The sequence below is a fragment of the Mauremys mutica genome, chromosome 4, assembly GCF_020497125.1.
Source record: "Mauremys mutica isolate MM-2020 ecotype Southern chromosome 4, ASM2049712v1, whole genome shotgun sequence".
NCBI classification, from domain to species: Eukaryota; Metazoa; Chordata; order Testudines; family Geoemydidae; genus Mauremys; species Mauremys mutica.
The window spans coordinates 77,686,590-77,710,780 of record NC_059075.1 but is presented as its reverse complement, the minus strand read 5'-3'; the positions used below and the strand labels follow the sequence as shown (position 1 = coordinate 77,710,780).

The 24,191-nt window shown below is 42.2% G+C and overlaps 1 protein-coding gene across 3 annotated transcripts in view; it reads right to left on the bottom strand.

Annotated features, from left to right (window-relative positions):
- The window catches only part of LRRC4C (leucine rich repeat containing 4C), a 569,742-nt gene that overhangs the window by 131,263 nt on the left and 414,288 nt on the right, over positions 1-24,191 (bottom strand). For all 3 annotated transcript variants that reach the window (XM_045016616.1, XM_045016617.1, XM_045016620.1), the window contains one exon: positions 20,221-20,307. The gene's annotated coding sequence lies outside the window, so the exon portion shown is untranslated. The remainder of the gene's footprint in view (positions 1-20,220; positions 20,308-24,191) is intronic.

Genomic DNA, 24,191 nt, shown 5'->3' with positions numbered 1-24,191 from the left:
ATATCTTTACATATACACACATGTTTACAGTACACACACCCAAACACACATTCATACACATTTAAACCATTTATCGCCATAATTTGAAGAAACCCAAGTATCACTCAGTACAAAACACCTGCACGTTAACAGACTGGAAGATCTTTAAAGTGTCTTATGGTTTCAGGAGATTTGTGAGCAGTTAAGTGGTAGGATCACAATATAATGGCCATGTTTACACTACCAGCATTACAGCAGCAGAGCTACAATGCCAAAGACATGTTTCTGTAATCCCCTAATTGGGTATGGCAAAATTAAATGTTTATTTTCCAGCATTTTTTAAAATTTTAACCATTTAAATTTTCACAGTAGTGCAAAATGATATGCTTTAAACATTTTTTGATTTTTATCTGTTTAAATGTTAACAATTAAGGGAAATTATGGGAGATTTGACAATAATTATTTAATGCCTGTAGACATTGAGATTCAAAAGGTAAAAGCTTTATAACAGTTACAACACAAGTATCAACATCACATGTCAGAATATACAAAGGAGATAGCCTTAAATCAAACTCTAATAAGTTCACAAGCATTATTTTTCTTATTTTGCCTATCTTGATTTCAATTATTATTGATGGATTTTTTTTTTTTTGGTCAGTTTGTGTATGTTTGGTGAAATCGACATTTACTGATATTTACAGATAGAAATTGAATCCTTCCAAGCCTGCTCATAATGTAGACACAGACTATAGCAACAGAAGGGTTTTTTTCTCCCCCATCCTTGTAGAAACTCCACCTCCCCGAGTGACAGTCACTAGGTCAATGGAAGCATTCTTCCATTAACCTAACTGACTACCTTGGGGATTAGGTCAGCATAGCTACAGTGCTCAGGGGAGTGGATTTTCACTCCCCTGAGTGTAGTAACGACACCAATCTAAGTTTTCAGTGCAGACCAGCCCAGTTACTAGACTCACAGATTTTCTGGTGTAACTTCATTGGGATGAATCTGACCTAGGATTTTTCAGAGGTGGGGGAAAGGGAAGAGGGACTGGAATTGTAATGCAATGTTCTGTTTGAGTTTACAAACTAAGCCTGTGATCTTGCAAATGCTTATGGATGTGTTTAACTTGATGTAAATTGAATTGCTATTCACATGCTCACTGTTAAGCATGTTCATAAGTGTTTGTAGGTTTGGGACCCACCTAAACTCAGTGGAAGTTCTCACATGTGGAAAGTTATAAGTGGAAATGTTTATAGGAGCAAGGCAAGCAAGCAGAGTATGGATGATACACTCTACTCCTGCATTTGTTGCTCTCATAAGAGAAAGAAAGTATTTATAGATCCAACTCCTCCACTTTCACCCCTCCCCAAAAAATGAGCCAGGCTCTTCGATGGTAATTATAGTGGATTCCATAAATCAAACAGTTGCTTCCAGTTATTTTTAGCATGCAATAACACAGCTACACCTTCACTCTGCTCTTTACAATAGTTTTATATATATATATATATATATATATATATATATATATATATATTAGATATCCTTAGTTAATCTAGCTCTTTGATATGAACTTGGCAAAAGTGAAAATGAGAAGAAGAGAGAATGGACGTGTCATGGTTACTTAACCATGGTTACATGGAACTTAAACATGTAGCTATATACATATTTATTTAATTGTAGAGTATATTTTCTGGTTAATTTTAGTTCAGTAACAAATTTACTGGATCAGTAGCAAAGACCATGAAGCTCAGTCTCCAGTTGTACATTACTTCTAGTTGTGGTGACTCCATTACTTCTAGTTGTGGTGACTCAGTGACAGAATTGGTGAAGTAACATTCTGCTTAGTGCGAATAAGGGGATCATCATCTGGCTCTTAATCAATCATGTATTTTAGGGCTCTTGATTTGCTTTCATTGAAGTCAGTGGCATATACACATTGACTTAAATGGGTGAAGGCTCAGGACCTGGATCAATAACACGCGGCCCACATTTGGTGGTTTTTCAGGCATGCTATTCAATAGGATTTTGTGAAGGTGGCTGAGTGTTTGCACTAGAACTGATGAAGGGATAGAAGGGAATATTTTTTGGTAGCTGGCTGTTCAAGTTCCTACCTATCTGACTGTTTGATGCTACTGAACTTATGTTGTGATATTAATCAAACGTTAGGACTCCTAGAGCTTTGCATAAGCACTTTTATCTTTTTACTATTTTAATCTAAATAAATATAAAACAAACTTTTTTTTTTCAGAAGGGCAAAAATATCACATCCCAATAAATATTTACATCAATGTTTTTTTAAATTACTTTTTACTACAGAAAAGTTACAACTAAATGTTAACATACTACATTGTACATTACTCATTACTTATTCAAGATCAGGTTAATATTCAAACAATCTGGCTAAAAATTTTCGCTTTGTTTTTAAAGGTGCCTTTAACACTTGCCTACTAAAGCTAAGAATCTGTGAACAAATCTGAAATTTTTTGTTTGTTTGTTAAAATCAAATAAATGGTCTTTGTCAGTGGTGATGCTCAGCTTTTGCAGATCTAATCTGATTCTCAAATGCAATCATCTGCAGTAGATACATCAGTTTTTTGGACACAGACTAATATCCATTTACCCTTTCACCAGAAATTAGCATTTTATGCAGCTTTGATGTCGTTCCAAATGGCATTAAAATGTGAATTTTTAATGGTACTAGTATGTATATGAATATATAGAGAGAAATAATATATTGGCTAAAGTAGACATGATTTAGCCTAAAAAATAGTATCAGGGCAGTAATATGCTGATAAGCTACAGGTAGGAACTGAAGAGAAACAGTCAAATGAAAGAGAGACCCATTGAATTACATCACATAAAGGAATACAAATAAATATTGAGAAATTTTGTAAAGTGCTTTTATACAAATGCAAGAAAACTAAATACTAAGACAGATTAGTCCCATTTCATGGGGCCGGTTTTGTTCAATATCTTCATTAACGATCTGGAGGATGGTGTGGACTGCACCCTTAGCAAGTTTGCAGATGACACTAAACTGGGAGGAGTGGTTGATACGCTGGAGGGTAGGGATAGGATACAGAGGGACCTAGACAAATTAGAGGATTGGGCCAAAAGAAATATGATGAGGTTCAACAAGGACAAGTGCAGAGTCCTGCACTTAGGACGGAAGAATCCCATGCACTGCTACAGACTAGGGACCGAATGGCTGGGCAGCAGTTCTGCAGAAAAGGACCTAGGGGTTACGGTGGACAAAAAGCTGAATATGAGTCAACAGTGTGCCCTTGTTGCCAAGAAGGCTAATGGCATTTTGGGTTGTATAAGTAGGGGCATTTCCAGCAGATCGAGGGATGTGATCATTCCCCTCTATTCAGCACTGGTGAGGCCTCATTTGGAGTACTGTGTCCAGTTTTGGGCCCCACACTACAAGAAGGATGTGGATAAATTGGAGAGAGTCCAGCGGAGGGCAACAAAAATGATTAGGGGGCTGGAGCACATGACTTATGAGGAGAGGCTGAGGGAACTGGGATTGTTTAGCCTGCAGAAGAGAAGAATGAGGGGGGATTTGATAGCTGCTTTCAACTACCTGAAAGGGGGTTCCAAAGAGGATGGATCTAGACTGTTCTCAGTGGTACCAGATGACAGAACAAGGAGTAATGGTCTCAAGTTGCAGAGGGGGAGGTTTAGGTTGGACATTAGGAAAAACTTTTTCACTAGTAGGGTGGTGAAGAACTGGAATGGGTTACCTAGGGAGGTGGTGGAATCTCCTTCCTTAGAGGTTTTTAAGGTCAGGCTTGACAAAGCCCTGGCTGGGATGATTTAGTTGGGTTTGGTCCTGCTTTGAGCAGGGGGTTGGACTAGATGACCTCCTGAGGTCCCTTCCAACCCTGAGATTCTATGATTCTATGATTCTATGAGATGAAACTGAGTGCCTCACAGAAACTTGCATCACAGAAACTTGGTGGAATGATGATAATAAATGGGACATGGGAGTACCAGGGTATAAAACATATAGGAATGACAGAGTTGGTCATGCTGGTGGGGACGTGGCATTGTATGTGAAAGAAAGTAAAGTCAAATAGAGTAAAAATCTTAAATGAATGAAACAGTACCATAGAATCTTTATGGATAGAAATGTCATGCTTATATACATTCTGATCTGATATTACTGACCACCTGACCAGGATGGTGATTGTGAAATGCTCAGGGAGATTAGAAAGGCTACAAAAACAGAAAACCCAATAATAATTGGGAATTTCAACTATCCCCATATTGACTAGGAACATGTCACCTCAGGACCAGATGCAGAAATATACACCATTAATGACTGCTCCTTGGAGCAGCTGGTCCTGGAACCGGCAAATGGAAAAGCAATCTCTGATTTAGTTGTAAGTGGAGCACAAGATCCGTTCCAAGAGGTGAATATAGCTAAACCACTAGGTAATAGTGACCATAATGTAATTAAATTTACCATCCTTATAAGGGGGGGAAGTACCAAAGAAATCCACCACAATAGCATTTAACTTTAAAAAGAATAACTACACAAAAATGAGGAAGCTAGTTATATGGATATTAAAAGGAACAGTCTCAAGAGTGAAATGGCTGCAAGCTTCATGGACACTTTAAAAAAACCCATCATAACAGAGGCTCAAACTGTATGTATACCATAACAAAAACAGTGAGACCACCAAAAAAAATAATACAACTATGGCTAAACAACAGAGTAAAAGAGGTGGTTAGAAGCAAAAAGGCATCCTTTTAAAAATGGAAGTCAAATTCTACTGAGGAAAATAGAAAGGAGCATAAACTCTGGCAAGTCAAGTGTAAAAGTATAATTAGGCAGGCCCAAAATGAATTTAAGGAGCAACTAGCAAAAGACACAAAAACTGACAAAATTTTTCTAAAATACATCAGAAGCAGGAAGCCTGCCAAACAATCAGTGGGGCCATTGGGCAATCAAGGTGTTAAAAGAGCATTCAAAGAAGACAAGGCCGTTGTGGAGAAGCTAAATAAATTCTTTGCATCAGTCTTCACTGCAGAGGATGTGAGGGAGATTCCCACACCTGAGCTATTCTTTTTAGTTGAAAAATCTGAGGAACTATCCCAGACTGAAGTGCTTTGGGGTGGTTTGGGAAGTAATTGATAAATTAAACAGTAATAAGTCACCAGGACCAGGTGGTATTCATCCAAGAGCTCTGAAGGAACTCAAATATGAATGTGCAGAAATACTAACTGTGGTATGTAACCTATCATTTAAATCAGCCTCTGTTTTACTCAGATTAGTGGCAGACAGCTAATGTGACATCACTTTTTAAAAAAGTCTCCAAACATGATCCTGGCAATTACAGGCCAGTATGGCTAACTTCAAAACCAGGCAAATTGATTGAAACAATATTAAAGAACAGAATTATCAGACTTATGGATGAACATGATATGTTGGGGAACAAGCAACCTGGCTTTTGTAAACAGAAATCATGCTTCACCATTAGAATTCTCTGAGGTTGTCAACAAACACATGGACGAGGGTGATCCAGTAGATATAGTACTTGGACTTTCAGAAAGCTTTTGACAAGGTCCCTAACCACAGGTTCATAAGCAAAGTAAGAAATCATAGGATAAGAGGGAAGGTCCTCCCGTGGATCAGCAACTGGTTAAAAGATGGGAATAAACGGTCAGTTATCACAATGGAGAGAGGTAAATAGTGGGATCCTCCAAGGATCTGTACTGGGACCAGTGCTGTTCAATGTATTCATAAATTATATGGCCAAAGGGGTAAACAGTAAGGTGGCAAAGTTTGTAGATGATACAAAATTACTCAAGATTGTAAAGAGTTTGTAAAGATTTACAAAGGGATCTTACAAAACTGGATGAGTGGACAACAAAGTGGCAGATGAAATTTAATGTTGAGACATGCAAAGTAACACACACTGGAAAACATAATTCAACTACACATACAAAATAATGGGGTCTAAATTAGCTGCCACCACTCAAGAAAGAGATCTTGGAGTCACTGTGGATAGTTCTCTGAAAACATCTGCTCATATGGCAGGGGCACTCAAAAAAGCTGACAGACTGTTAGGAACTATTAGGAAATGGATAGATCAGGGGTCGGCAACCTGCGGCTCCCGGCTCGCCAGGGTAAGCACCCTGGCGGGCCGGCCCGGTTTGTTTATCTGCCGCGTCGGCAACTTGGGCTGATCGCGGCTCCCACTGGCCGCGGTTCGCGGTCCCAGGCCAATGCGGGAGGCAGGAAGCGGCGCGAGCTGAGGGATGTTCTGGCCGCGGCTTCCTGCCTCCCGCATTGGCCTGGGACCGCGAACAGCGGCCAGTGGGAGCCGCGATCGGCCGAAGTTGCCGACGCGGCAGATAAACAAACCGGGCCGGCTCGCCAGGGTGCTTACCCTGGCGAGCCGGGAGCCGCAGGTTGCCGACCCCTGGGATAGATAAAGGACTGTAAATATCATAATGAGACTCTATAAATCCACAGTATGCCCTCACCTTGAATACTGAGTGCAGTTCTGACCACTCCATCTAAAAAAAAAGATATAATAGAATGGGAAAAAGTACAGAGAAGGGCAACAACATTTATTAGGAGTATGGAGAGATTAAATACAAGGAGATACAAGGAGAGATTTAAAAGACTGGGATTTTCAGACTGAAAAAGAGATGAATGAGGGGACAATATGACAGAGGTCTATAAAATCATGAATGGTGTGGAGAAAGTCAATAAGTAAGTGTTATTTACCTATTCATATAATACAAAAACACAGGGGTCATGCAATGAAATTAAAAGGCAGCAGGTTTAAAACAAATACACCTCTACCTTGATATAATGCTATCCTCGGGGGCCAAAAACTCTTACCATGTTATAGGTGAAACCGCGTTATATCAAACTTGCTTTGATCCACCAGAGTGTGCAGTCCCGCCCACCCGGAGCACTGCTTTACCGCGTTATATCCAAATTTGTATTATATTGGGTCGCGTTATACTGGGATAGAGGTGTATATGGAAATACTTTTTCACACAACACACAATCCACCTGTGGAACTCGTAGCCTAGGGATGTTTTGAAAGCCAAAAAATAACTGAGTCAAAAAAAGATTTAGATAAATTTATGGAGGGTAGGTCCATCAATGGCCATTAGTTAAGATGGTCTGGGATGCAACACCATTCTCTGGGTGTGTTGAAACCTCTGACTGCTAGAAGTTAGGACTGGATGACAGAGGATGGATCACTTGATAAATTTCCCTGCTCTGTTCACTCTCTTTGAGACATCTGGCACTGGCTACTTTCATAAGACAGGATACTGGACTAGATGGATAATTGGTTTGACCCAATATAGCCATTCTTAAGTAGACTAAAATTATAATTTCCTCTTTTAAAATTGCTATTTTTAATATGCTTACTATAGTTTATCAACAAATAAAACAAAGATAATAAAACGACTAGTCACTCAGAACATAACTTCAAAGCGAACTGGAATTAAATTGTACTATCGGATTTCCAGGCTTGTTAGTCAGCTAGGTGCCAAACATCTTTAAAACATATTTTAAAAAAAATCAGCATATTTAATCATTAATCAATGCATACATCCATCATGAAAGTAAATGGTTATAAGTTGGTCAAATTTGGTTGGGTGAAATATTTTTCCCCTGACACTATACTAATTGTTTTCTCAAGTTTGTTTTATGCTGTTTTTTTGCAAAATCCACTTCTACAATAGCTCTACATTTCACATGGAAGTACCATGGGAGATATCTTGGATCATGTGGAAGGAATAGAATAACACCTAGACATCAATCCACACACTTACAAAGCACAAATACTGACACAGACAAGGCCAAGTGGGGAAGGAAGGAAGTGACTAGGGATATATGTACTCTAGTTCTATCTTTACATCGTCATTCACCTTTGATCCATTTAGGTAGAAGGAAGGTCTTAAGGAAGGTAGTAGCTGTCTGAATGATGAAGCCACAGCTTATGGCCTAAATGGATGCTTTGGAGATGAAGCCCCTGGACAACTAGCACTTCTGGCTGCTCATAGGGAGCCACAGACCACTCCTACCACAGTGCAGCTAAAGTCCATTATCTTGCAGCTGGTGATGCACATGGACAAAGGCCATGATCATAGCCTCAATGATTTCCAGTTCCATTTAAGGACCAAGCGCATTATGGACCAAGAGGTTGATCAGTGAAGATAACTAGTAGCATTTTGACAAATGGACTGAAACAATTCACATTTGTTTCTCATCAACTGGACAGGTTTCCCTGATCCTAGGTAAGGGAGAATATCAATGCTTACTGGCATGTGCAGCAAGTGTTGATGCGACTGGCAACATAATAGCAGGTTGCAATAACACAATTGTCCCTTATTGGCAGGAAATTGGGGCTAAAGAACTGAACTTCTATATCAGAGTGGCATTGAGAATGGTTAAAGGTAAAAGACTAGATACTCAACATTGTCAATGATTTGGAAGAGAAATATCTTTAGCCCCTGGGAAAGCAAATAGTCTAATACAATGCTGATGACCTGCAGATAAATAGGGTGAGATAGCCATCAACTGCATGATCAGAAAAGCCTGCAGAGGGGGAAAGAAAGAGTGCAAAAACTGGCAAAGTATAGAAAGAGGAGTGAAAAAGGAAAATTAGACAATGTTGCTATAAAAAGGACAGTGAGAGGCAGTTTCAGAGCTATCTATCTTCTCTGACACAATTACATTTCACCTTCCTTGTATATAGTCACAAAAACAACTCTAGAAAACAATCCTCCTTCCTTATAAAGCATTGCTGACCAGAAGTTATTTGGGCATAGAAACATCACTGTCATTTTTGGTTCTTTTCAGTCTGATACTTTTAATAAGAAAGAAAATTGCCTAAATCTGGTCCAAAGTCTGTTGAAGTCAATGGGAAACTTTTCATTGTCTCCAGTGGGCTTTGGATTAGGCCCTTTCTACTCTAATTCACTTACCAGCGTGTCTCAGTAACTAAGCGATGGTGAGAATCCAGTGGTATATTTTAGGGAGATTGTGCTACAGTAAGAAAATCAAAGCTTGACTTTGATCTGCCTCACACCAATGTTTCACATGTACAATTCCACTGATTATCATTGGTTTATTCCAGTGTGAGTAATACCAAAATTAAGCTCCAAAGCCTTCAACATTAGGAGTCCAGACATACTGTTTTGTATATATAAGGATCCCCCAGCTCATTTTAGGTTTAATCTTATCCTATTCACAATTCCCAGATGTGAAATTCGGTTTAACCGCTATATAGTTGTTGGAACACAGGGGTGGGTTAGGAGAAGTCAAACCCAAGTCACTGGGCTTAGTACAGGAGTAACAGTGAAATTTAATGGCCTGAAATACTCAGGAGATGAGACTAAATGGTCTGTTGGTCTCCTCTGTCCTTAAACCCTATTAAGCTATGAATCTATAAAATATTTGCTTGGAAGGAAAATACCAGATGCTGCATCTTCCATTTGTAAAGATTTTCCTTGTAAACTTGATTCCACTTCACACAGTGAAATTCTCAGCATGTTTGTTTGAATTTTGTGTTGCTAATCCAACTGGACAGCTGCAGACACAAATATCACAATCTGCAGTTAAAAATGTCTGGGTTTTAGTGCACTATTCTTCAATGAGAAACAAATTGCTGCATAGAAAGATCAGCTGATCTGTGAAAAGCAATTCAGTGGCATCTGAGTTTCTTTGCAAGAGGGGCCTAATATTTAGTGACTGAAAGTCTTGTGAAATTAAGCAAGAAGCCCTCTACTCTTGGGGCAAAATTCTCCTTTCCAATCTGTAATGAGGTTCTCTTTTTCACCTGAGAGGACTGCACATAGAATGAGAACAGAATGAGCAACAGAGATGAGCACTGTGGATCTGTGAGGAGAAATATGTCAATAATATTTAAGTGAAGAAAAACTGCATTCATGAAAGGGTATAAACAGACAAAGTTATAAGAAATATAGAGAGTTAAATTGTTTCTAAGCATCTCTTTGGACTGTAATATTACCAAATTGAGAGGTCTAGTGCCCAGGGTTTTACTAAAATAAATGTAGGTTCCTATGAATTTAAGGCATAAGGGCAAAGTAGGTGTCCCTCTTAAGAACATGGGATGCTGAAAGAGTGGGGCAAAGTAATATGTACTAAATTGGACAGGCATTAGGTACAAATTACACAAATGACATCTTGGGACTCTGGGTCCTTTATTAAATTCATATCACAAACTGGTTTAATTTTCCCCTACAGCAATGAGAGCAGATACAGAAGAAATACATAGCTTGATTCCTACCACCATGGCAATCTGGGGCTCTCCAAATTATAAAGTCATTCCTAAAGTCAAAGGCGTAGTGGCAGACAAAATGTGCTTTCACAGTGGTAGCCATAGCAAACAACGAGTATTGTGTACATACACACACACACACACCCTGAAGAAAAAAAAATTAAGAACAAAAGGTTTTTCCATTTCATTCTGAGTGTTTGAAAATGCCCACGTTTTGCAAATTTCCTATAACATGTCATGTTTTGACAATGTTATGAGTGAACATTGATGAATTTGCGCTCATAAATGACCCTATTTTCCACAAAAATCCACAGAAGTTCTAATTCACAAAATGGCTTGGAACCAAATGCTTACTTCAAAATTTCCCACTTCAAAGTTTTGTCACTTTTGCAGCCTCAAGTCCTGATCCTACAGTATGAGGCACACAAAAGTGGACTCCTTCACCAAGATGGAGCCCCACTGAGATCAGAGACTGATTTCATTTACTCTGGTGTAAGTGAGGAGGAACTTCTTGGAATTAAATGGAGTCACTCCAGATTTCTACAGGTGTACATGGGGACATATTTTTGGACCTTAATATTATGTTCATGCACCATCCTATGTATAGCTGCTTTTATAAATGCCAGTAGAGCAAACAGGAAGAATATCTCTCTGTTGTTACTAAACTGCATTCATAAGATTGCAAACCCTAAGACAAGAAGACATGGACATGCATAATAGAGTACTTTGGGAATTATCGCTTTTACTTAAAAAGTGACAGCAATTTTCTCCCCCCCCCATGTTTTTTAAGTAGCAAGAATATGATGCATTGAAATAGAGAGGGGTGTTTCAGCCATCTTAATTTCTTCTCCTAAGAAGTTATTGTGACTGGAAAATACAATTCTTATTTACTTGAGACTAGAATCTTAACTGTATATGCCTAAAAGTACTCATGAGAAGACAACCAAGCAGCCATGTTGCTCTGCAATGCCAAGCAGGAAATATATAGGTGTAAGTTCTGCTGTCTTGTTTCCTTGCTCAGCATAGGTTCAGAATGATGTGTTCTGAGGAGGAAAAGGGCCTCACACTGCTTAACAGAGAACTCTGAGCCAAGGATGAAGGAACATAAGCTGGTTCCAAAGACCCCATCATCCAGAAGGATAGTGCTTTGCAGGCAGCAATGCAAGCCCTTGAAGAAAGGTATAAAGTGAGGAAACAGGAGCGGTCTGTATGTGAACAACCTGACAGAGATAGAGAGGATCCCTACCAAGAGGAAAAATATTGATGGCATAAGTATATAATAATGTGCCTACACATCTGTTTTAGGTGAAGTTTCCTACATTCTTTTCAAGTACTCACAGATGAAAGTTGTTAGACTTCACAGTAGTTTAGGAGATACTTTCATTTTAAGCCTCTATTTTCAAGTGCTATAACTTTCCAAATAAATTAATCTCTGGATTGAAATTTTATCAACATGTTCTAAGCCCAAAAGATTATCATAGTTTTTGGAGATCAGACAAAATTCTATCTGACCTTTTTTTGAGATTTCTCAACATAAAATAAGTGGTATTTTCCCAACGTTTAAGACATTTTCAGAGGCTTTTTTTTTTCTGTCCATATACATTAAAGAAGGCTCCTCTTTAAAAATGTCATACCTAGCATATACTTCATCCTCAACAAGCAAAAGTGCCTTTAGCAGGTGGGACAAAATTTGTTTAGACATGTTCAGGTTCTAAGATTTGAAAATAGTGTTTTTATGCTTATAAAGATGATATTTTTAATGATAATTGTTGGTAAATATCTATTTCACTGTACACACACAAACTGATAAAATTATTTCCATCAATAATAATCAAAATTTACAGATAATCAAAGTAAGAAAAAAATTGCCTGAAAACATATTCATGTCAAAATCTAGGGATTTAGACTTTTGAATTAGGCTTGTTACAAATGTTTTTGCAATTCATTTGCTAGTCCATGTCTGATTTGTTGATTTAAGGATAAATACTTTGTCTATTTTGACATGTGATGGTGACAATTTGTCCTTTAACTTTTTGAATTTCAACATTGACTGTTATTAAATAACTTTTATTTATTTAAATAAATAAACAAGTCAATTTAAAAAATGCTCAAACTCCATAATTTTACACAACTGTGAAAATTTATTTTAAATGCTTAAAACTAATTATCAATATTATCTGTCAAAATTATAAAAAATAATCAAAATCTGTCAAGCATAAGTGTAATGTATATGCACTGTACACTGTTTTCTAATAGCCAATTCTTGAGGCAGTGTGGTCAAGTGAATAGGACACTAGACTGGATTTTTCACCTCCCCAAGACACATAGCGATGCTGATGTAAGTTCCCAGAATAGACCAACCCTCGATTTCATTAAATGCTTTGAGATCGATGTCTGCTATAGAACATGCCTTTACTTTAACAAGTGTTTGCCTGAGTAATCGCTGATTAAAAACTGAGTACAGGCTTTAGGATTTAGCCCACAATGAAGAGAGATGTGAGGCTCTGCATATATGCACACAAATGTATTAAAATATAGTTAAAAGAACAGCCTTAACCTTGAATTCTCTGAACTTTCCCCACACAGTGGCCAGCTCCCCATTCTTTCACTTTCCTATTCTTCCACTCTTAGGCCTGGTCTACACTAGGAGTTTATGTCGAATTTAGCAGTGTTAATTCGACTTAACCGTGCACCCGTCCACACCAGGAAGCTAATTAGTTCGACCTAGAGGGCTCTTTAGTTCGAATTCTGTATTCCTCCCCAATGAGGGGAGTAGCGCTAAATTCGACATGGCTATGTCGAATTAGCCTATGTGTGGACGGAAATCGACCTTAGTAGCTACGGGAGCTTTCCCACAGTGCACCACTCTGTTGACGCTGTGGACAGCAGTCCGAGCTTGGATGTTCTGACCAGCCACACAGGAAAAGCCCCGGGAAAATTTGAATTCCTTTTCCTGTCTGGCCAGTTTGAATCTCATTTCCTGTTTGGACATCGTGGCGAGCTCAGCAGCACCGGCAACGATGCAGAGCTCTCCAGCAGAGGAGTCCAGGCAATCTCAGAATAGAAAGAGGGCCCCAGCATGGACTGACCGGGAAGTCTTGGATCTGATCGCTGTGTGGGGCGATGAGTCTGTGCTTTCGGAGCTGCGCTCCAAAAAACGGAATGCAAAGACCTACGAGAAGGTCTCCAAAGCCATGAGAGACAGAGGATACAGCCGGGATGCAACGCAGTGCCGCGTGAAAATCAAGGACCTGAGACAAGGCTACCAAAAAATCAAAGCGGCAAATGGATGCTCCGGAGCCCAGCCCCAGACATGCCGCTTCTACGAGGCACTGCATGCCATTCTTGGTGGGTCTGCCACAACTGCCCCACCAGTGACCATGGACTCCGACGATGGGATAGTGTCAACGGCCAGTTCCTCGGCGATGTTCGCGGACAGGGAAGATGAGGAAGGAGATGAGGAGGAGGAGGCAGTCGACAGCGCTTACAATGCTGGTTTCCCCGACAGCCAGGATCTCTTCATCACCCTCACAGAGATCCCCTACCAACCCTCCCCAGCAGTTACCCCGGACCCTGAATCAGGGGAAGGATCAGTCGGTAAGTGCTGTAAACTTTTATTATTAATGTAACAGGAATCTGAACTATGTGAAAAGGAGGTCTATATATATGGGGATAGAACAGAAATCCTCCTGGGAGATCTCCACGAAGCTCTCCTGGAGGTAATCGAAAAGCCTCTGCATGAGGTTCCGGGGGAGAGCTGCCTTATTGGGTGCTCCGTGGTAGCACACTTTTCCGCGCCAGGCTATCCTCAGGTACTCTGGGAGCATTGCCTCCAGGAGCATGGCAAGGTAGGCCCCTGGTTTGTGCTGGCTTTCACGCAGCATGCGCTCTCTATCTCCTTCAGTGACCCTCCTCAGGGTGATCTCGCTCGGGAATTAGTGTAACGTTAGGCCTGGTCCAAAGTATTTTAAAAAAAATCTCCAGACAGACGCCATAACAGAGACTCATCACGCTGCTGCGTGACAAGCGTAACGGAAAGCCAAAGAATCAAATGGACGCTCATGGAGGGAGGAAGGGGGGACTGAGGACGCAAGCTATCCCACAGTTCCTGCAGTCTCCGAAAAGCATTTGCATTCTTGGCTGAGCTCCTAATACCTGTAGGGTCAAACACATTGTCCGCGGTGGTTCAGGGCATAGCTCGTCAATGTACCCCCACCCCCACCCCCAGAAGGAAAAGGGAAAAAAATCGTCTCTTGACTCTTTTAAATGTCACCCTATGTGTACTGAATGCTGCTGGTAGACGCGATGCTGCGGCACTGTACTGTAGCATCCTCGCCCCCCCTCCTTGGTGGGTGATGGTGCAATATGGCTGATATCTGTCATCATCATCAGCCTTGTGGCAGATGGTGTAGTGCAGTAGGACTGCGCTCCCATCCTCATCATCAGCCTTGTGGCAGATTGTATAGTACAGAAGGACTGGTATCTGTCCTCATCATCAGCCCATAAGTACACGGTCTGGTAACTGTCTTCATCATAGCAACAGGGGGCTGAGCTCCATCAGCCCCCGCCCTTCATGTGTAAAGAAAAGATTCTGTACTGCCTGGACTATCATAGCAGCAGGATGCTGGTCTCCTCTCCCCCACACTGCTTAATGTCCTATCTGGACTATCATAGCAGCTGGAGGCTGCCTTCCCCTCATTTCATTTCACTAACAAGTCACTGTTTCTTATTCCTGTATTCTTTATTACTTCAGCACACAAATGGGGGGACACTGCAACGGTAGCCCAGGAAGGCTGGGGGAGGAGGGAAGCAACAGGTGGTGTTGTTGCTGGAGCACCCCCTGTGAATGGCATGCAGCTCATCATTCCTGCATGATCTGACACGGAGCGGCTGTGCTCTCTGGTTCTCTGATACACTGGATCTCTAGTACACTTGCCCCATATTCTAGGCAGGACTGATTCTATTTTTAGATACCATAAAGGAGGGATTGACTCGGGGAGTCATTCCCAGTTTTGTCTTTTGCGCCCCCGGCTGATCTCGGCCAGGGGCACCTATGACAGCAGCAGAAGGTATAGTGCAATAGGACTGGTAACCGTCATCTCATTGCCAATTTACAATGGCATGGTAGACGGTACAGAACGGCTGCTAACCATCTCTGCTGTCATGCAAAAGCAAATGAATGCTGCTGTGTAGCGCTGCTGAATCGCCTCTGTCCGCGGCATCTAGTACACATACGGTGACAGTGACAAAAGGCAAAACAGGCTCCATGGTTGCCACGCTATGGCATCTGCCAGGGCAATCCAGGGGAAAAGGGCACGAAATGATTGTCTGCCGTTGCTTTCCCGGAGGAAGGAATGACTGACGACATTTACCCAGAACCACCCGCGACAATGATTTTTGCCCCATCAGGCACTGGGATCTCAACCCAGAATTCCAAGGGTCGGGGGAGACTGTGAGGGGGTGGAACAGGGGCAGAGTTTATGCTTTCCGGATTGCCTGCAACAGGAGTGCGCATGAGATAGGTGCTGTGCATGGTCTTGTTCACAGAGACAGACTAGACTGTGTTCATTGTTCGCAAAAATGTATCTTTGCAAGGAATTCACTCCCTTTTTCCCATCACACAGCTTCGACTGTCTCCAGACCTGCCCCAGCATCCCCCTCACAGAGGATGGTGCAGATTAGGTGGTGAAAGAAAAAGACACGGGACGAGATGTTTGCTGAACTTATGGGCTGCTCCCGAGCCGAGGCGGCCCAGCAGAGCCAGTGGAGGGAGAACCTCTCTCAGTACCAGCGCTCACACAGAGAACGGGAGGAGAGGTGGCATGAGGAAGACAAGCAGGCGACTCAAACGCTGCTTGGACTAATGAAGGAGCAAACGGACACGCTCCGGCGCCTTGTGGATGTTCTGCAGGACCGCAGGCAGGAGGACAGAGCCCCCCTGCAGTGTATCTGCAACCGCCCTCCCCCGCCACAAAGTCCCATACCCCCCTCACCCAAAATAACAAGAAGGAGGGGCTCCAGGGGCCGTGAAAACTGTCACCGCACCCCAGTAGAGTGCTCAATTACCCAAAAGCTCTCATTCCCTAAATTTTGAGAAGTCCTTCCCTTCCTGACTCACCCAAGCCCCAATCCCAGTTTCATCCCCTAACTGTCTAGTTGATTATTAAAAATACTTTGCTGTTAATTACTGTTTCCGTCATGTTTTTGTACAGAAGACTGTGTTTGAAGGGGTGGGGTGGGGAAGGGGGTTGGTAATTGCATAGGACAGTCACCTTTACCAGGGTACAGACACGGGGGCAGGATCAGCAGCAGGTCACACACACAGTGCAGTCAGTAGGCACCCTGGTGGGTATTGGAGGTGGTTTCCAGGTTCTGTGTGGGTGGGGGGGTACGTGACTTTGTAGCGGGGGAGGGCGGTTACAGATCTTATGCAGCGGTCCTTGTCCTGGGCCACAGAGCCACGCAGCAGGGGAATCTGTATCCGTCCTCCTCCGCAACAAGGTCACATAGCCCCCACACACAGAGTCCCAAAAAGGAGGGATGGTAGGCTCCGTTGAAACAACCAGTCCGGCACTGCGGACCGCTCTAGGAGCAGGAGCCTGTCATTCCTCGAGTTTAGAGGCAGTCTTTACATCACTGCACACCATACCCAGCACAGTCTGCGTCCCAGTTTCATCCCTTTAACGCAAAGTCATTAATAAAGAAACCTTTGTTAAGTAACAATGGAACATGTATTTTATTTTTACACGTGTGTTGGAAGGAGGGAAACAGGGTGAACGGGGTATGTAACTGCAGAGGATAGTCAACAGTAACTGGGCAAAGAAACAGGGGCAGGTTCAGCTTCTCTGTAAAGAAACTGAACAGTCACAGGTCACGCTGCTCGCTGAAGAACCTAGCTTTCAAAGCCTCCCGGATGCACAGCACTTCCCGCTGGGCTCTTCTAATCGCACGGGTGTCTGGCTGAGCATAATCAGCAGCCAGGCGATTTGCCTGAACCTCCCATCCCACCATAAAGGTCTCCCCCTTGCTCTCACAGAGATTGTGGAGCACACACCAAGCTGCAATAACAATGGGGATATTGGTTTCGCTGAGATCCGAGCGAGTCAGTAAGCTTCACCATCTCTCCTTGAGACGTCCGAAAGCACACTCCACCACCATTCTGCACTTGCTCAGCCGGTAGTTGAAGAATTCCTTGTCACTGTCCAAGGCGCCTGTATGGGCTTCATGAGCCAGGGCATTAGCGGGTAGGCTGGGTCCCCGAGGATCACTATAGGCATCTGCACATCCCCAACAGTTATTTTGTGGTCCGGGAAGAAACTACCTTCCTGCAGGCGTCTAAACAGACCAGAGTTCCTGAAAACACGCGCGTCATGAACCTTGCCCGGCCACCCGACATTGATGTTGGTAAAACGTCCCCTATGGTCCACCAGTGCTTGCAGCACCATTGAAAAGTAGCCCTTTCGGTAAATATACTGGCTGGCCTGGTGGTCCGGTCCCAGGATAGGGATGTGAGTTCCATCTATAGCCCCGCCGCAGTTTGGGAATCCCATCGCGGCGAAGCCATCTATGACGACCTGGATGTTTCTCAGGGTCACTACCTTTGAGAGCAGTAGCTCAACGATTGCGTGGGCTACTTGCATCACAGCAACCCCCACGGTAGATTTGCCCACGCCAAAGTGGTTCGCTACTGACCAGTAGCTGTCTGGCGTTGCAAGTTTCCAGAGGGCTATGGCCACTTGCTTCTGCACAGTCAGAGCTGCTCGCATCCGGGTGTCCTTGCGCTTCAGGGCAGGGGACAGCAAGTCACAGAGTTCAAGGAAAGTGCCCTTACGCATCCTGAAGTTTCGCAGCCACTGTGATTCATCCCAGACCTGCAGCACTATGCGGTCCCACCAGTCCGTGCTTGTTTCCCGGGCCCAGAATCGCCGTTCCACAGCATGAACATGACTCATTGCCACCATGATCTCTGTGGTGCGGGATCCCATGCTTTGTGAGAGGTCTGTGCCACTCTGAGCTTCATGTCCTTACCGTGCTGCCGGAGCCTCCTCGCCCGATTTCTCAGCAGCTGACTGTGGAAGAGGTGGACGATAAGGTGCGAGGAGTTGACAACGGCCATAAGTGCAGCGATGATCGCAGCGGGCTCCAGGCTTGCAGTGCTGTGGCGTCCGCGCTGTCACTGACCAGAAAAGTGCGTGAACAGATTTCCCGCTGGCGCTTTCAGGGAGGGAGGGCAGGAGTGACGGTTGAATGATGACAGTTACCCAAGACCACCCTCGACACATTTTTTCCCCCAGCAGGCATTGGGGGCTCCACCCAGAATTCCAGTGGGCAGCGGGGACTGCGGGAACTGTGGGATAGCTGCCCACAGTGCACCGCTTCCAATGTCGTTGCTTGCCCCATTAGTGTGGACTCACAAAGTCGAATTAGTGTCCTTAGTGTGGATACACAAATTCGACTTTGTAAGGTCGATTCCACAAATTCGACTTAAGTTGAATCAAACTACTCTTGTAGTGTAGACATACCCTTATTAAAATTGTTCTTTATATTGAAATTGAACAGTACTATAAAGATCACAGGACATCTGAAATACACAATCCCCTTTCAATACCATCTTATAGCGGGCAGGGGCGGCTCTATGTATTTTGCTGCCCCAAGCACAGCAGTCAGGCTGCTTTCGGCGGCATGCCTGCAGGAGGTCCGCTGGTAATGCAGATTTGGCAGCATGCCTGTGGGAGGTCCGCTGGTAACACGGATTCGGCAGCATGGCTGTGGGAGGTCCGCTGGTAACGCGGATTCGGCAGCATGGCTGTGGGAGGTCCGCTGGTAACGCGGATTCGGCGGCATGCCTGCATTAGGTCCGCTGGTCCCACGCCTTCGGCGTACCCATTGCCAAATTGCCGCCGAAGCCGCAGGACCGGCAGACCTCCCACAGCCATGCTGCCGAAGGCTCCCTGACTGCTGCATTCATGGCGACCGGCAGGCTGCCCCCCGCAGCTTGCCGCCCCAGGCATGCACTTGGTGCGCTGGTGCCTGGAACTGCCCCTGATAGCGGGGGGATGGAAAACTCCAGTAATAACGATAACATTTTTTTTTTACAATGAATTCATTGCCATTCCAGATCAGACCAATGGTCCATCTATTTCAGAGGAGTCAGTATCAGATATTTCAGAGGAAGGTGTATGAAATCTCATAATATATAGTTCACTCCTGTTTTACAGCTCTGTAAGTGAAAGAAAAGTTAGGTCACATGTTTACAATACCTGATACTCTCTGGCAGTAAATGTGATTGGAAAATAGCTATTCTTCAGGAAGGAAAAAAATAACCCATTTTCACAAAGGGTTATTTTATTTTCTCTCTCTTCCTTTCTTCAAATATATGCAGCATGGTTTTCTAGTGTTCAGAAATCAAATTAGCCTTACGGTGTTGAAATATACTCCTGGAACTACTATGTATTTAAATCATCTGGGTTTCACAGAGGTTACAAGAAGGTTCCTGAGTCATACTACTAGCTGTATTTTAGATAGACAGACATACAGATAGCTATATATATATATATATAATCTGCCCATGATATGCCAGAATATTGGATTGTTATCCAAGCAGTATACATCTTGAATTTATTTAAAATAAAATACACTGAGGATTATATGGGGAAAAATATGAACATATACTCTGGAATGACCAAGGGGAATATACTTGTTATAGGTGTATATGTATACATACTACTAAGACAGGGTTCTCTAAAAACATATAATAGGAACTGGCTGTTGTGAACTGTTCTCATTCTATTCTGTTTGTCCATTAGGTCCATGGATAATAAAATGGGAAGCCTCTTCAGTCCAGGTTTGCGAAAGTGATAAGGGTTTTAATACAGAGATCTTTCTGGTTCTTTCTTCCCTCTCTGTCTCCACCTTTCCTTCTCACTGTGCCTGGTGCAACATAACATACAGCCCTACCTTAACAAATCTGATCCGATCTTCAAGATCTAGGGAAGAGCTGCCTCGTAAGAGAGGGATTTCTGGTGATGAAGAGGGCATCAACACCTGCAAGAAAAGAAACACAGATATTACAAGCTTGCCCATATTGGTTACACAACAATGCAGGAAAGCACAGTCCATGATATGCGAAAGTCTGGGCTTGCTCCATATAAGTAGGAATTTGGGCATCTCTAGCTACATGCAGGAATTGTTTTTTCTTTGTCATTTTCTATAATAATCCCCTTCCTTCTCCACTATTTTATTCTGGAACTGAGTTTCTTCACTTTTACATATGTTTCCATTTCATTGCTTCAGTAGTGTGGAATTCCTTTTACAATGCTGATAAACTTAGCTGCCATGTAGTAGATTAGAATGCACTGGCAAATACCATACATTACAAACTGATAGTCTTCCCGCAGCTCCCATGGGCTGGGAACGGCAAACCACGATCACTGGGAGCTGTGGGCGACTGTGCCTGCGGATGGTCAATATAAACAAACTGTCTTACAGCCTGCCAGCTGATTACCCTTATGGGCCGAGTGTGGCCCACGGGTGGCAGGTTGCCCACCACTGTTCTAGAGGAACATGTGAATTTTAATGAATCTTTGTTTTGAAAAACAAAATTAAAGAAAACCATTTGGATAAGGTTGAAACATCCCATTTCAACAATTTCAGAACAGAATGTTTTGATTTTCATTTTGAAATCATGCTCTCTCCAAATTTATTTCCATTTTGCAATGAAAACAAATTTAAAAATTGCAGTATTTCTGGTAAAACAGAAATTCCAGTTTCCTGCTTTAGAGCCAAGATTTGGTTTGGTTCTTTCTTTACTGTGTATTATTTATTTGTTTGTTTATATGTGTTGTGTGTGTGTGTGTTCATGACTATCTCCAGAATGCTTACCTTAAACATTTGCATCCTTTTATGTAACCTTTATTTACAAGATATGTTAGGAGCAATACAATTGCACGAGGAGATTATTTTAATAAAAGAACATTCCAAACATCTGGTATTCTTTAAAAAAAAAATCCATCCCCTTAAGTAATTTTTGACTTGCCATAATCATTGAACACAGATCTTAAAAAAGATCAATAATGAAAAGACTAGAGCCAGGCCTTGAACCTACCACTACAATCTTATTTTCCAAGATCTAAATATATAGATCCTGCAAACATTTATGCACATAATTTTATGTAACAGGTGGCCCTTTTGAAGATCAGGGCTACATTGAGCAACAATTTAAATTGGGTTTCTTTTTACTAATAAATTCCAAAGATTTGTTTCTTTCAAATCTGAGATATCTCAGATATGAAACTCACCTATTACCTCTGTTAACTTTATTCTGTAAATGAAGCCTCTGGACCAGATTTATAAAGGTACGTAGATGCCTACATATGCAGATCAGCACCCGGTCAGATTTACAAAAGTGCCTAATTGAGTTAGGCACCTAATTCTCTTTGACTTTACATCTGTGCATCTTGGAGACACCCTCAAACAAGGATGCTTTTGCTTTGTTAATATAGCCACAGAAAGTAGAATATATGCTGAGTGCTTAAGATTTTGGGGCTTTCCCAAGCCTACCCTGGGGTATCTGAAAGATAATCAGTATCTTTCAAGTCATCTTAATGATATTAGGACAATGGTGGTTCTTTCCTCTCCCCCTGCCCCAGCTTCTTTCCTGTCATTTGAAGATGTTGCATTTATTTCCTTTGAGCAGAAGATAATTAGCCTGTTATCAGCATGCAGTATGAGCTGGGAGGCTGTGCACAGGGGGATTATAATTCAGTAGTTGAACTTTCTGGTCAGCAAAAGAATTTGGTATGGGAGGAATGTGCAGAGGGATTGTGCCTTTGACAGTGCACTAGAAGATTCAAATTTACTTGGGAGAACATGCAGCTATTTTGGGATGGAGAAAATGTAAGCTTTTAAGCACTGTCCCTCTCTTTTTTAATAAAATCTTCAAACACCTGTTTCATTATGCATCCCAAGTGCAATGAACTAACAACCACTCTGCTTGTTTGGGCTTGTGTTGCTCTGTATTGTACCCACCCATATCTTTGGGGTCCAGATTCTGAAAAGTACTGCTGAGCACCCTCAACTTCCATTGTTATAGGATAGTTACCCTGTAACTCATGGGATGAGGCCCATGGGTTGTAAGTGATATGGGACAGGAGTTCCATGTTTTGTTGAATGTAAATATATGTTGGCCCTTTGTCTCACAACAGTGTGGGTGTAGAGGAGTTTGTTAGGCACAGAAGTAGGAGTGAGAGTGAAGGTCTGATGATATGCAGCTATGACACATTATTATTCATTGCGTGTGGTGTTACTCAGAGCAACTGTCATAAAGCACAGTGCAGAGCACACAAACAATGAGAAGCCTTGAAAGTGAAGGCAGGTCTCTGGGTTGGAAATGCTTCTGTCATCTTCCAGGCCTCGGATTCACTGCTGTGTTTGTGTAATGCATCTGGTAATGTGAGTAAGGGTACTAACAGCCAATGAAATACATAAATAAATTATGAATCAAGATTTGTCTGCGAAGGCTTCAAGAATTGAAAAAGGACCACAATTTAACAAGTTTAGAATTCACTGACTACTATTCTACCAGGTCTAGAATTTATAGAATTTATAGAAACTGAACAACTAGCAGTTTAAGAGACTGACCCAGGACAGTTAGTAGGAGAATCAGCCCAAAGCTGGAGACTGAGTGAGGAGCACAGTTACCAACTTTCACGTGGTAAATAAGCATCCCAACTTTCACAAGAAGCCAAGCTAATCCCATTTCAAAACAAGGCCAAAACAAGTCAATCCCGAAGAACCTCAATACTCTATGTGACTAGATCCCCCAGCAGGCAGTCTGGGACTGTGGTGGGCCATCTGTGCACCCCTGACTCTCTCCCTTTCTTGCCCCTGCTTGCCGGGAGCCGATTAAAAAAAAAAAGCAACAAGCTACAAGCCAAACACTAGCCAACAAACAACTCACAAGCCAATTAAGCCAAAAATGAGCCCAATTTCTGCATTTTTTTCCTGTCTGGTGAGAAGGTTAATGAGAAGGGACCTCAGAGGGAAAAATCAAAGAAGTGAGTATGGAAATTTAAATCTCTCAGGATGAATATATAGGATTAAGGTGAGAGACAAAAAGAGAGCCAGCCGTCACAGTCAGATTTCAAAAAAATAGAAAAGAGGTAATAGCCAGTTGGAGGGAGAGGGAAGACAAAGACTGAAATGAAGAGTGGGGAAGGAAAGGGTCTGAAAACAGTCAGAGGGGAAGAGGAGAAATCCAAAGAGGATTTGATTGAGAAGAGGTTACTAAATGAAAGGGCAACAACAGATGACGACAAGTCCAGGTATCCTTAGGGAGATGGACGTTAGAAATAAAAAGGTAATTGGTCAGGAGGAGAGTCCGAGTGCTGGAACAAGAATTCCCAGGTTTTGCTGCACAGGTTTCATTTTTTAAATTGTCCAATCATCAATGCAACATTTAAAGCTCTAAGTTCACAACTAATGAACTATTTAGAAATGCAGCCTGAAATATTAAAAACTATATGTTCACAATTCCGTGCCAATTTGGAATGTTTATCAACACAAAGAGTTTTAATATCTCTACTTTTAAAAAAATACACAATTTTAGTACTGGTGAAAGGTGCTGGATTTAGAGCTCTGGAGACTGCCCATCACTCTTCACCCAGGGAACAGGCAGAGCACACACAACAGCCATACAAACTTCCAACACACATATGTCCCCTCCCTTTCAAGAGTGCCTCAAAACTGATGTAGAGACAGAGCTAAATGAATCATTCATAGTGGATAATTCTATTAGATTAATTTAGTCTGGTTATGGCAGCTTATGGGGTTTTTTTTAACCAGAAAACTCACGTTTCTGGTACAAAAAAATTAATGACAAAAACCTCACACAAATTTGAAATGTATTTTCTAAGAACATTCTCTATTAT